The sequence below is a fragment of the Cryptomeria japonica genome, chromosome 3 (assembly GCF_030272615.1).
Source record: "Cryptomeria japonica chromosome 3, Sugi_1.0, whole genome shotgun sequence".
Classification (NCBI taxonomy): domain Eukaryota; kingdom Viridiplantae; phylum Streptophyta; class Pinopsida; order Cupressales; family Cupressaceae; genus Cryptomeria; species Cryptomeria japonica.
This window is the reverse complement of record NC_081407.1, coordinates 491,767,934-491,781,883: the sequence shown is the minus strand read 5'-3', so window position 1 is coordinate 491,781,883 and position 13,950 is coordinate 491,767,934.

The following is a 13,950-nucleotide window of genomic DNA, read 5'->3' as shown; positions in this document are numbered from 1 at the left end:
GTTAGGTGGAATGGTTTAGGTTGGATGGTTAGGTTAGGTGGTTAGAAGTTAGGAGGCATGTGGGTAATTTGAATTTAAAATTCAAATAATAGGAAAAGACTAATTAATTTTCAACAACTCATAAATTGATTTGTTTTAATTAATTAAGGGATTAGAAGAATTGATTAAATGGGGGGAGGATTAATTAATTTGAATTAATTAATCAAAGGGAACTATTGAAATGAACCTATTCAATAAATCCTTAGATTTATTAATAAGTAGATGAATGGGATAATTTAATCAAATTGCTAATAAATTCAATTAAATCGAGAAGGGGGATTAATTAAATAATTGCTTATTTAATTAATAATCTTCCAACCATTTTTAGGTGTATACATTTTGCCCCTCTTTGAAGCGAGGTGTGATGACGCGTTGATTCAAAGAATAATCTCATTTTGATGATGATATTGGTTTGATAGGATGCCCCAAACATTGATTGATAAATTGTGGTACGATGATACCCCCTCAAGAGATCAATTGGGATAATTGACTTTTGGAGTGTTTTAATTGTTGCAAAATTGATGTCCCGATTAGAAATGATTTGATTTTTACAACTGTGGTTGATGAAAGTGTGAGTTATTTGATCAAGGTGATGTGGTTCTCGATGTGATGATTGATAAATCTTGATTAATTAGATTAATAATATCAAGATTTAGTCTAGTTTCAGGAATGACACCTCATGTATAAGACAAAGATGATCAAAGCGTCTGGTTTCAGGAATTATATATCCTGTATAAGACTTGATCAGAACGTCTAGTTTCAGGAAAGATGCATCCTGTATAAGACATGATAGAATAGTTCAGATGGGATCGATTGATAGAATTGATAAGGCTGATTGGATAAAGAACTGACATTTTGTTGATATCAGGTTGCAAGAATATTCAGATAAGCTAATGTTGGTTCTGTTGAGGGGGTAACAGAAGATTTGTGTTGGGTCGACAATATCTGGGGAGAGATGAGTCATCATTCTGATTGTGTATGCACTTATGATGATACCTTGATGATTCCTGCAATAGATTTTGCCTTGGATAAGATGAGCTTGTGGGATCCCATGTAAGAATGAATTGCAAGCTAAATACAAATGCAAATGCAAAGGTACAATCAGACCAGTCACTAGGTTATTGCGTTTTGTCATCATTGAGATTTTGCTTTAAAATGTGGGAAGTGAGTGTAAACATCGGTGGTATAATTAAACCATGATGACCTAAGCAATACTTTCCTAGATTTTGATATTGTAAGTTAGCACAAGCATCAAGGTATAATTAAACCAAGATGACCTGAGTGTTGCTTGCGTAAAATGGGCAGTATTAACCATTTCTATATGCAAATTGGAAATGTCTTCGATGATACTCCGATGATCATGTCTTGAGACAAATTTGCACATATTAATGATTAATTTATAGATAACAGATAAGAAAAATATTGTGTTCCTTCCTTGTTCCTCTAGTCAGAGACATCATGGAGTCACTCAAAAATCATGATAGCAAAAATCAAGATAGAAAAGTTGAACCAAAGTGTTAAAAGTATTATCCAAAAGATAGCATCCATTGAAAAGTGTGTGATGTGCTTAGACTGACATGTGATAGTTTGATGGTGGACAATTTGATCTTGTGTTCAATGTTGGATGTGTCTTAGTTTTCTCTTGACAAGTGTTGTCTAACTATTTGTCTTCCTATTTGATGAATCCCAAAATGATCAAAAAATCTGCCCCCAGCTAGGTGTAGGATTTTGCCCCAAGCCTAGAAACAAAGTCATTATGATATACCAAATGATCCAAACCATGGTGAGAAATCACTTGCGATGCCCGCGTATGTACAAAGGGGCTTATTATGGATATGAACAATGCTGATGGAAAATGAATGCAAGCAGAACGATGCATGAACCAATAGATAGAAGAGCTAGCGGACAGATAACGCTTGTTTCCCAGGTTTTCACCATCTATTTTTATTGCACTTTTTCTCATTTTTTATTTTTTTATTTTTTATTGTTTTCGTTGTTTTTGTATTTTCTGATTTTCCATTGTTTTTGGATTTTTCTGCTTTTTGCACTGTTTTTGGATTTTCTGCTTTTTCACTGTTTTGGGATTTTTTGCTTTTTGCACTGTTTTTGGATTTTTCTTCTTTTTCAAACATTAAACTTCGTTAGATGCATGCTATTGATGGGTTCCTCAAGTTGATCCTCATCTTGTGTTGATAGTTGATATGCTTCTAACCCAAATACTAATGTGACCACAAACAATCCTAACCGGTTTGGTTCAAACTTCCCTTTCTTTTCTCGATCTACCTGGTTGCATGGATTTTCTTTTAGTACTAGTTCCCCAACTTGAAATGCTCTCAGTTTGACCATGTGATTGTAACCATAGCACATTCTTTTCTGATATACCTTTAAATGATCAAAGTTATTTTGTCTTCGTTCATGGATCAATTCTAACTCTTGCAATCTAGATACTCGTTGTTCTTCATCTGGGATAAGGCCTTTTAATAATACTCATAGAGAAGTTATCTCTACTTCTATTGGTAGTATTGATTCTGATCCATAGACAAGAGAGAAAGGTGTGGCACCTGCTAGTGTGTGGATCCTGATATGGTAGGCCCATAGAGTAGGGTTCAATTAAATATGCCAATCTCTGCCAGCATCATTCACTATATTTTTGAGGATTTTCAAAATAGTTTCGTTTGATGCCTATGCTTTCCCATTCCCTTGTGGATAGTAGGGTGTTGAAAATATGTGTTGGATCTTGAATTTTTCACATAGCTCTTGGACATCTTGATTCTTGAACGATCACCCGTTATAAGTGATAATGGTCATGGGTATTCCATAGTGATAGATGATGTAGTTCAAGATAAATGCAGCAATTTGTTTTCCTGTGATATTGATGAGAGGTAATGCCTCGATCCATTTTGTGAAATATTCAGTAGCTACAAGAATGAATTTGTGACCATTGGATGAAGAAGGATTTATCTTTCCTACTAGATCAAGACCCCATTGGCAGAAAGGCCAAGATATTGCCAAAGCATGAAGTTCATGTGCTGGTGCATGAATTAAATTTCCATGGATCTCACATTGTTTGCATGTTTTAGCTATCTGAAAAGAATCTCGTTCCATGGTTGGCCAATAATAGCCCAAGCCTATGAGTTTTTTTGAAAGGGTAATACCACTCGAATGAGTGCCACAAATACCGTTATGAGCTTCATTTAAGGCCTTCTCAGATTCTTCTGGTTTGTGACATCTTAAAAGAGTACTGTCCAGACCTCATTTAAAAAGTGTATCTGTGACAAGAGTATAATGGGAGGATTGGCAGATAAAGTTTCTCTTTTGATTCTTTGATAAGTCAGGAGGGAGGATATTATCTTTCAGGTATGTGTAAGTTTGACCATAGTGGGAGGAATCATGCCCAACAAGGTGACAAATAGTTTGGGAATCAGGAAAATTATGTGCAAGGTAAAATAACTCTTCCATCAGGAATTCATAACACTCTTGATTTTCATGTGTGTGAAGGAGAGAAGCAAGTGTTGCCATGGCATCTGCTACTTTGTTGTCATTCCTTGGAATTTTCTAAAAAGTTATTTCTATAAAATATTTCTTGAGATCATCAACCATCTTCTTATAAGGCATTAACTTTTCATCCTTTGTTTGATAATCATCATTGATTTGATTGATGATGAGCTGAGAGTCTCCAAAGACTTGAAGTTGTGTAATGTTCCATTCTATATCCATTTTGATACCTGTAACCAAAGCTTCATATTTTGTTGTATTGTTGGTGCATGGAAAACTTAATTTCTATGCTTTTGGAATTGTATGACCTTGTGGCATGATGAATAGAATGCCTGCTCCTGATCCATGCTATGTATATGAGCCATCAAAGTATAATTTCCATGTTTTTGTGGTGACCGTTAGGATATCAGCATCGAGAAACTCAATCTATAAAGGACAATCATCTTGAAGTGGTGCCTCTGCCAGTTGGTCTACAATGACTTGCCCCTTTATAACTTTTCTATCAACATACTCAATATCAAACTCACTTAGAATCATGATCCATTTTGCTAGTCTTCCTATTAATGTTGCCTTTGTGAGAAAATACTTCAATGGATCGATTTTAGCAATCAACTTGATGGAGTGAGATAGTAGATAGTGTCTTAATTTTTGAGAAGTAAAAACTACCATCAAGCATACTTTTTTTGTTGGAGAATAGCTGATCTCGTATCCTACTAGTGTTCTGTTGATGTAGTAAATGGCTTGTTCTTTTCCTTCATTGTCTTGTTGTGCAAGCAGAACTCCTAATGATACTTCGGTGGTTGATACATAGAGTAACAATGGCCTTCCTAGAATTGGTGACATTAGGACAGGTGGTTGCATGAGATAAGCCTTGATCTTGTTGAATGCATCCTCACATTGAAGGTCCCACTTGAAAGTAACATTTTTATGCAATAGATGAGTAAATGGTTGGCATTTATCTGGTAGCTGAGCAACAAATCTTCTGATTGACTATAGTCTACCTTGAAGTGATCTTAGTTGACTGATATTCTACGGAGATGCCATTTCCATGATTGCTTTGACCTTAGCAGGATCTACTTCGATACCTCTAGCTAAAACAATGTATCCTAATAGCTTGCCTAAAGTAACACCAAAGGCACATTTCTTAGGATTGAGTCGTAGCTTATACTTTTCTAACCTATCAAAGATCTTTTCTAGTATTCCTATATGGTCTTCTCTATTGTATGATTTGGCCAATCATCCACATAATCTTCCATGAATGTATGTATCATGTCATGGAATATTGTTGTCATAGCTATCTGATATGTAGCACCTGCGTTCTTTAGTCCAAAAGGCATGATGTTCCAGCAGAAAGTACCCCATGGACATGTGAAAGTCATCTTTTCTTGATATTCAGGTGCTATTTTAATTTGTTTGTATCTGAAGAAACCATCCATTAGAGAAAACATGGAGTTTCTAGCAGTTAAATCTACAATGATGTCAATGTTAGGCAAAGGAAAATCATCCTTTGGACATGCATTATTAAGATCTCTGAATTCTATGCATATTTTGATACTTTGATCTAGTTTGGAAATGGGAACAATGTTCGATACCCATTGAGGATATCCTACAGGTCTGATGAATCCGACATCCAGTAATTTCTTTAGTTTTGCTTTGACTAGAAGAGCAATATGAGGATGCATCTTCCATAATTTTTGTTTAACTAGTTTGGCTCCTAGACTGACATTTAAGTGATGCATAATAAGCTCTAGATCCAACCTAGGCATGTCTGCATATGACCAGGCGAAATTGAATTGCCTTCGTTTGAAGAATTTCATATATTGTTGCATTTCTTGCTCTGACAGAGAAGTCATTGGATGGAGAATCTTTGGTTTCTCTGTTGTCCCAATGTTAATTGCCTCTATTGGTTCGATCAAAATAGATGACCTTTCTTGATAGTGTGCAAGTAAAGTGTCAAATCTCCCATCTTCCGATGCCTCAAGGAGGTTTTCACCATTAGATGTGCCCTTCATTTTTACTTTTTCCTATTCTAATGTTGCCAAGAAATGGTTTTCAGCATTAGACCTGATATTTTTTTCTTTATTTTCCTTTTTACGACTGGGAGATTTGGCACCCACTTGACTGGAAGATGCGTTGTTGAAATTCCTGGTGAAAGTTGTTGCGGGTTCAATTGCATTAAGATATATAGATATGACATGGTCATTAGGAAAGGTATGAATGGTAGTATGTCTTTCATTTTCCCAATCAATAAGTTCAGGGTGGATTAGAGGTAGGGGGTCATCAAGTTGAGATGTTTCGATGGTATCAAGGGTCATGATAGATGTGTCAAAGTTTTTGATATGTATTTCAATTTCTAGAACAGTACTCTCATCAGAATGACCTCACACAAGAAGCTCTTGATCCTCCTTGATTAAATCCAAGTCAGTTGAATGTGATTCTAATTCAAGTGGGCTAGTTCCTAACATTTGCCCTGCATATGTGCAAACTACATCGACTCCTACATCTTCTTCAAAGAAATTTTCTTCAGCTGATTCTTCTAAGTGATAGGAATCCCATTCCCATTCATTAGAATTTGTCTCACTTGTAGCTTGTAATCTACAGATTTGTTCATATAGTGTTTGATTTGTTTCTTCTTCTTTTCTTGCTATATCTTTTCTTCTTTCATATTCAACTTCTTCTGGACTGAGATTGAGTTCTGTCAACCTTGCTATGAGCTCTCCTTGATTAGTACTAGGTTCGTGCTTGTTTTGATTGAGAGTTAGTTTTGTTTGGGAGGTGCTTTTAGTTTGTTTTTCCTATTAATTTGAAGCTTGCTTCTTTTGCCATTTCATGTCTGCTTGTGCTTATTGCTTGGCTGATGCTTCTTCCCTTTCAATTGCAAGTTGTGCGTGCCTATTTTCATATTCCTCTTATTTTTGGCTAGAAGATGTGTCTTCTGGTAGAGTAACTTGTCCATACCCTAAGCCTGCTTTGTCTGTAACCTGCTGAGTGTGAGGTTGGATAGGTTCTCAGATACCTTCATTTCTTTTTTCCATAGGACATGTTCCAGTGTATCCCATTTTTTGAAGTATGTTAAATCCTTTTCCATACTTTTATGTAGGTATGTGGACATTGTTGATCTTTTGTTGGACTTCTTCATCCTTGTATAGCCAATGTAGAACATATTTGTCTTTTTTTTCCTCTGATAAGGTCCCAAAACTAACAAATGCTCCATCAAATATTGGAAGATGTTTCACAATTGGTTGTTGTTTAGAGTTTGATGGTTTTACATAAGACTTAGGAGAGAGTGGTAGTTGTGATATTGAATATTCTTCATTCCTTCGATCTCTTAGCTACATTTGTTTTTCCATACTTGAAAAAATTGAGGCAAATGATTTTTCTTTGGATTGTGTGTTGGAAGACGATGCCTCCCTATTATGAGGAACAATGACCTCTTGAGCGGGTTTGAGATTACTATAGTACTGAAATGGATTTGAACCTGCTAAGATCATAATTTCTTGCCCATTGTAAGGAAATTTTAGGCACTGATGATATGTGGATGGAACAACTTGTATGTCATGTATCCAGGGTCTTCCCAAGAGTGTGTTGTATGATAAGTCCAAATCTAGAACTTGACATGCTATGTCTTTCTGCAAAGGTCCCACTCTGATGGGTAACATCACAATTCGTTTAGAGGAACACTCTTCTTCATCATATGCTTTGATGGTGATCTTTTTTCGGGGATCAACTGCATCTTTTGAATAACCTAAAGCACAGACAAAACTCAAAGAGAAAATGTTTAAGCCAGCTCCACCTTCTATTAGGACACATTTAAATCGCGTCTTATGAATGAGGACTTTTATATGCAAGGGATAATTATGGGGATGTTGCAAGGACATGTCATCTTCTTTGGTGAATGATAAGCAGTGAGGGGTTGTGAGGTGTCCCACCATGGTTTGGAATTGATCTATATCAAGATCTTTAGACATTGTTGTATCTACTAATGCTCGTTCAAGAATTTCTTTGTGTGCAGGTGAAAGCTTTAAAATTTCTAAGATGGATATTTGCGCGGGCGTTTTATGCAATTGCTCCACTAGATTATATTGTTTTGCAGTGGATGACATATTAGTGGTAGGTCCTGGCATAACAACTTTATCTTTTCTTCTTGTGATAGCATGAGAAGGTTCTCGATGTTGCTTTTCTTTAACTACAATCACATTTACCATATTATCATATGTATGAGCATAGTTTACCTTTGCTTTACCCTTACCATTATGTGTTGATGATGATTCACCCTTCTCATAGTTTGGAAGTGGGGTTTTAAAAGTTATATGAGATTCATTTGTCGTATGTCCATCCACAATTATTACTCCATTATCAATCAAATCTTGGATGACATGTTTTAACCGCTGACAATTATCTGTGTGATGTCCCTTGTTTTGATGGAAATCGCAACAATGGTTATCGTTCCACCAAGAGGGTTTCACTTGAGGTTCGTACTTCCTTCCTTTTGGAAAAGTAATCAATTTGTTTGGGAGAAGTGTTTTTAGTGTTGACCTAAGTGGTTCACCAATGTTTGTAAATTTCCTTTGAAAGAAATTGTTGAAAGTTGATTTTTGGTGATTGTTATTTTGTTCAGCTGCTACTGAGTGAGTGGATAAATTGAAAACTGGTTGTTTTGGTTTTACATTGTTGTTATCCACTATTCCATCATTGACAATATTTAGATTTTTGTTCCAAAATTTAGGCTTATCATTGTTATTGTTGTTAGGGGGATTAACGCCTTCTTTGTATAGCTTCAACTTACCCTTCTTTACCATAGATTCTTCCATTCTGATACCATTATCATTCATCTTTTCAAAATTTTGATGGCATTGCATTTTGAGATGATAGCTCATTTGTCCATTTAGGTTGTCGATGAATATGTCTATTTTCTCATATTTCGGCACCATTCGAGGATATCATGAAGCTAACCATCTCCATCTCTGTAGAAACATCATGAAAGGTTCTCCACTCTTTTGTTTAGTATTACATAAGTCGAGCATTGTTACCTCATGTTGAATGTTGTAAGAGTACCGTGAAACAAACTTATCCACCAAATCTATGAATGATATAATTCCAGGTGGAAGTTTGGAGAACCATTCCATAGCTAGTCCACTTAAGCTCTTTGGAAATAATCTCATCAGGTAGGTATCCTCATGTGCAAACTCCATACTTAGCGTACAAAATTCTCATATATGATCTTGGGGATCAGTGCTTCCATTATATTTATCCAATCGAGGAGTTTCACAACCTATAGGAAATGGCATCATGTTTAGATTCTATCAAATGGGTAAGGACAAATTTATTGAAGCGAGTATCTTCTAACTGTTCCTCTCTGCATATCTTGAATTTGTGTTTGCAGCGTTTGTATTTGTTATGTAAGAGTTTTGATATGATTATCAACATGATTTGTCCTTGTATAACCATGAGTGTTTGTTCTAGTATGATCTTGATCTCTTCTTGTGTCATCTCGACCCCTTCTTGTGTCTTCATTAGATTTGACATGGTTGAGAATTTCTATGTCATGTTTTTTGGGAATGGAAGTTTCCTCATTAGTTCTTGTGTTATCAAGAATTGATGTGTCATTAATTTTGAGAACAAAAATATCCTCATGTCATTCATTATCAGGGGAAGAGTCACTTCTCTTTTGTGCTAATTTGCTCACATCAAAATCTTGGGGGAGTTTAGCACCAAATTTAGCTAACATTAGGAAGTATTTTTCTTTTTCTCCCTCCAATATTTTCGCCATAAATTTATCGAATTTAGGATCTTGTTTGATTTCTCGGAGATGTTGTTATGTTATTTCCCCTTCTTCTTGTATTTCATTTTCAGGTTCAATGTTTCTATAATCTTCAGTTATTTCCAATGTTTGGATTTCCGTTTTTGCGATCTCCCGTCATTGTGCTCTAGTTAAAACGGCCATACACATGTGTTAGATATTGTGCAAGGATTCAGTTGTCTAAGAGTTATTTTGATAAGTGATCAACTGTTAATGTAGATATGATAGAGTGATATGACACGAAAAGATGATTCAAGTGTTTAAAAGTTTGCAAGTTTTTTGATCTTTAGTTTTGGAGTGCAATGATGATGATTTTGATAAAACCAAGTCCAATAGGAACGATATATCCTACGATGTGGGACAAGGTTATCTTGACCAAAAATTGAAGTTTTGTGATAGAGGATGATAGATCCTAATGAGTAACTATGTTTTAAGTGATTAGTTTATTAAAGAGGGTGATAATGCACTTTGAGATGTTTAGATCTTGAACTTGTTGAAGACGAATACTTGAAAATCTTGAGGTGTCTACTTCTAGAATCGGATTTGACAAAAGATAACTTGACCAAGTGAACCAAGGAGACAATCTAAGCACAAAATGATAGATCTTAGGTGTTTATGCTCACTATAAATTGACCAAGCAAATATGACAGATCTGAAAAAGACATGCAAGAAGACAGCTCTGGACTGGCAGAGACATAAATTTGTACGATAGTTTAGATAGCCCCAGACGATAATTTAGACACACCCATACAACAAACTAGAAATATCACACGACAAAGGCATAAACTCGTATGAGCTTTCTCATAGAACCAAATGACAAAAGATAACACAGAATCCTTTGCTAAATTGACTTGTACGATAATTCTCACCGAACCAGATGATAAACTAGATTTTTTGTACGACAAACTAGAAAACTCGTATGACTAAGGACAGAACAGAGACAAAACTTTTGTTTGGACATATTTTTTATCAATGAAGTTTGATGTTTTTCTTCTATTTTCCAATTTTAGATGTCTGATTTTATGTTTCAGGGATGAAGACACAACAAACACGTGATATGATAAGTGACCTCAAGCACAACACGCTAAATCCTAAGTTGGCTAAGAGAGAAAACCTTTGCTTGCAAACCTAGGTACACACCCAATAGCTAATCATAATCATGCAATAGATTCTCAATGTTGTATTATCTGACTCCAAATGCTAATGGGAGCACGATATGGCAAGTGTCTTGGTAGAGTTACTATCTCTCTTGCACAAAGATTATCCCCCTTTCAGAGGTGAATCGGGTAGTTTCTATCTTGGGGTTTGTAGTAAGGGTTTCCATTTGAAATTACCCCTTGTAGTCACGCAAGCATGATTGAAGCCTATAGCCCAACAAGGTACCAAAACAAGAAGTAGTCACGCAAGCATGATTGAGACCGTGAGGCCCTACTAAATGCACGATATGAGAGATATCAAAAGAGAAAACTCAAATAATCCCATCCTCTGAGACTTTAATCCCGAGAGGCCAATTTTTTAGAGTAAGTCAGAAAGATTAGGTCTAGTTGTACTCACATGGGTCATTCTCACAAGGTGATTACTTTTTCTAACTACGACAGGCCCGCTAAAGGTAATCAAATCTCAAACATAGAAGCGCTTCAAGGGTCAGGATTTCTGATTGTCCAAATGGACAAGACCATACTCTCCTACCTTTTAGAAAACTTCTCAAACATAGAAAACAAGATGTTCATTTACCATTAGCAAAATAAGTGCTTAGAAAACTTAAAGAAGACACAAAGTTTGGTTGAGTTCTCCTTAGGCAACCTGCAAAACAGATACGTTAGTAGTCATGTTTGTTTTGATGAAATGAAGCTTTGACAAGCGTAATCTTTGACAATCTTCCTGCAAAAATTAGTTAGGCTGCTAGAAAATTTCACAAATAGACCAAGGTTAGCATTAGTAAAAGCCAAATTGAAGAATGAAAACCCTAAAATGTAATCTATTTTGAAAATACAGAAGCAAAATTTCTCACATGCTCACATGCTCGTACGAGTACACAAAGAAACTCGTACGATACTGCAAAGGAACCCGTATGATATTCTGAATCAAACCCGACCACAAACCTACTAGATTAAAAATTTGATGATGCTAAGAGGCAAAAAATGAGATTTTCGGCCCCACAGTGGGCGCCAAAATGTCATGCCTGTGAAGTATGATAGCTGTAGTTGCAACACAAACACTCAATAGATCATTACAAGCATGGTTAGCAAATTAAAATCAAATGAAAGATAAACCATGACAAAGCGACCTATCACTTCCTAAGAGATGCGAGTGTGGATTTCCTCTTAGATGTGAATAAGCAATCCCAGTGACTTGACTACACCTAGACAAAGGATTTGAAATGATGATGATATGTAATCTAGATGAGATTGATTATGCTAGATTGATCCAAGATGATAATTAGACTAATGATATGCATGATTAAGCTATGATGATGATGCAATTAAGCTAGAATAGATATTGATTAAGCTACATGATTCAACAATTATTCTAGAAAATGATCAAATTAAGCTAGATCTAAGATGCAATTGCCTATAATAGCAATGCTTAAATGATATGCTTAAATGATATTCTATAATGAATATGCATATAGTTGTTAGGATTCCCACAGATAGTGAGAGGGGGGGTGAATCAATATCTAACTGGTTATAAGATTTTCTTAGCTTAAAACATGTAGAGCATATTAATACTGTGTACCGGTAAACAGAAAGTAATGCAATAAGCAAAGATAAAAACAACCACATGAAAAACATACCATAACACAATATTTTAATGAGGAAACCCAGTGTGGGAAAAACCTTGGTGGGATTTGTGACCCACAATATTCACTTACTGGCCAATAAGAGAATATTACTTCTAAAAGAGGGGCCTACACATGCAGGAAGGCCAAGTGCCTAGAGCTCACTACTCAATTACAAAATGGGAAGTCTCACTGACTTACAAAATGGATTATATAAATCCAATGTCTTGTACTGCTTCAAAATAGCATCTACTATGCCAGATCCAGTATAGGTTTATAGCTCTACTTCTTACATAAACCCTTAACCTATAATTCGCATAATAGGTCTGCCTTATCTCACCTATATATTTTCTTTCATCTATTACATATTTGTTCTACAATGATCTCTTATATATATGAGTCATTTTACAACTTGCCAAGTCGGCTTAAAATGATTTTACAATAATAAACAAAATATATTAACAACAAAATTCATGTCGGCTTCTGTGTCGGTATGCTTCCTTTCACTGCCAGTGCCGGTGGTCTGTGTGCCGGTGTAGAATCTAACTTTGCTGGTGTCGGTGGATTGCCTTGCTGGTGACATAGGATTGTAAGGTTTCCATCAATGACAAAACCTTCAATCACCTACAATGTCTCATTGGAGTGTGCATTTGCCAACAATCTCCCCATTTGGCATTGGTGGCAACACTCATGAGAAAAATTCAGAAGAGTATCCAAAAAATTGAAGTCCAAAAATTGTTACCAAAATGTGTGCTCCCCCTGAGCAAATGATCCCTAAGTTATTATATTTTTCTCATACTACTACTCCCCCTTTGGCATCAATTACAAAGGTTGTCAAAGTGTCAATAGAGTGTAGTTTCCTGTCTCAACCTTGTAACCGGTTGGTTACAATTTGAAAAAGCTCTGCCAAAACCAGATTCAAGTTCTCAATGAACTTTTTATTGTCTTTAATTGCGGCCTCTGTCCTTTGAACTATACTGGTGAGGTGTTTTATTTGCTCTGCCGGTGTTTTCTGTCCTTGTACCAATGCATCAGATATTTCTTTCCTTAAGGATGCTAGGTAGTCCAGTTTTGGACTTAGTCTTAATTTTAGATCCTTAGCCTTACTTTTTATTCTCTCCTTTTCTCTTTCTAGCTTTAGTAATTCTTCCTCAAAACCTGTTATCTTTTGCTCAAAAACTGATAATGAATCAGATGAATTAATGAAATTGTCATCTAGTTGATTTATTTCCTCATGTATCTTGCTGATCTTTTTGTCTATATCAACTGTCAGAAAGTTAGTCTTACAAGTATCTCTGTACAAAGTTTTGAATTCCTTTAATGTGCTACATAATTTTGGTAGAAGTGTGTCAAACTACCTTATACACTTCTTTATTTGTTCCTCAAAGAATTTTTGTTTTTCCTTTTCTAACTTCTCTTTGAATGTGTCCTCCTTTATTTGTTCAACTGTCACTGTGTTGTCAATAATATACTTAGACAAAGTGTCAAGTTAACTCAAAGAATCCTTATTATCCAAATTACATTTTGGAGCTATCATCTTCAAAATTGGAATTGTGTCATCTATGGCCTTATATGCCTGTGAACTACAATCTGTTATTTTCTTTATAGAGTCTAAAAGAACTTCAGTTACATTTGTTGTCTTGAATCCTACAGTTGAAGAGCCAACACTCTGAATTCCGCCAATGGGAGCAATATCCTTTCTTGCAGTGACCTCTGGTAGGTCAGTCTGTGTTTCCATTTCCTTAAGCAATGGTTTGTTTTTCTCAGCAGTTGCCGGTGGCACTGATTCTATAATAACCTATTCCTGTGTTGGAGCCTGTTGCTCTGCTTGTTGCTC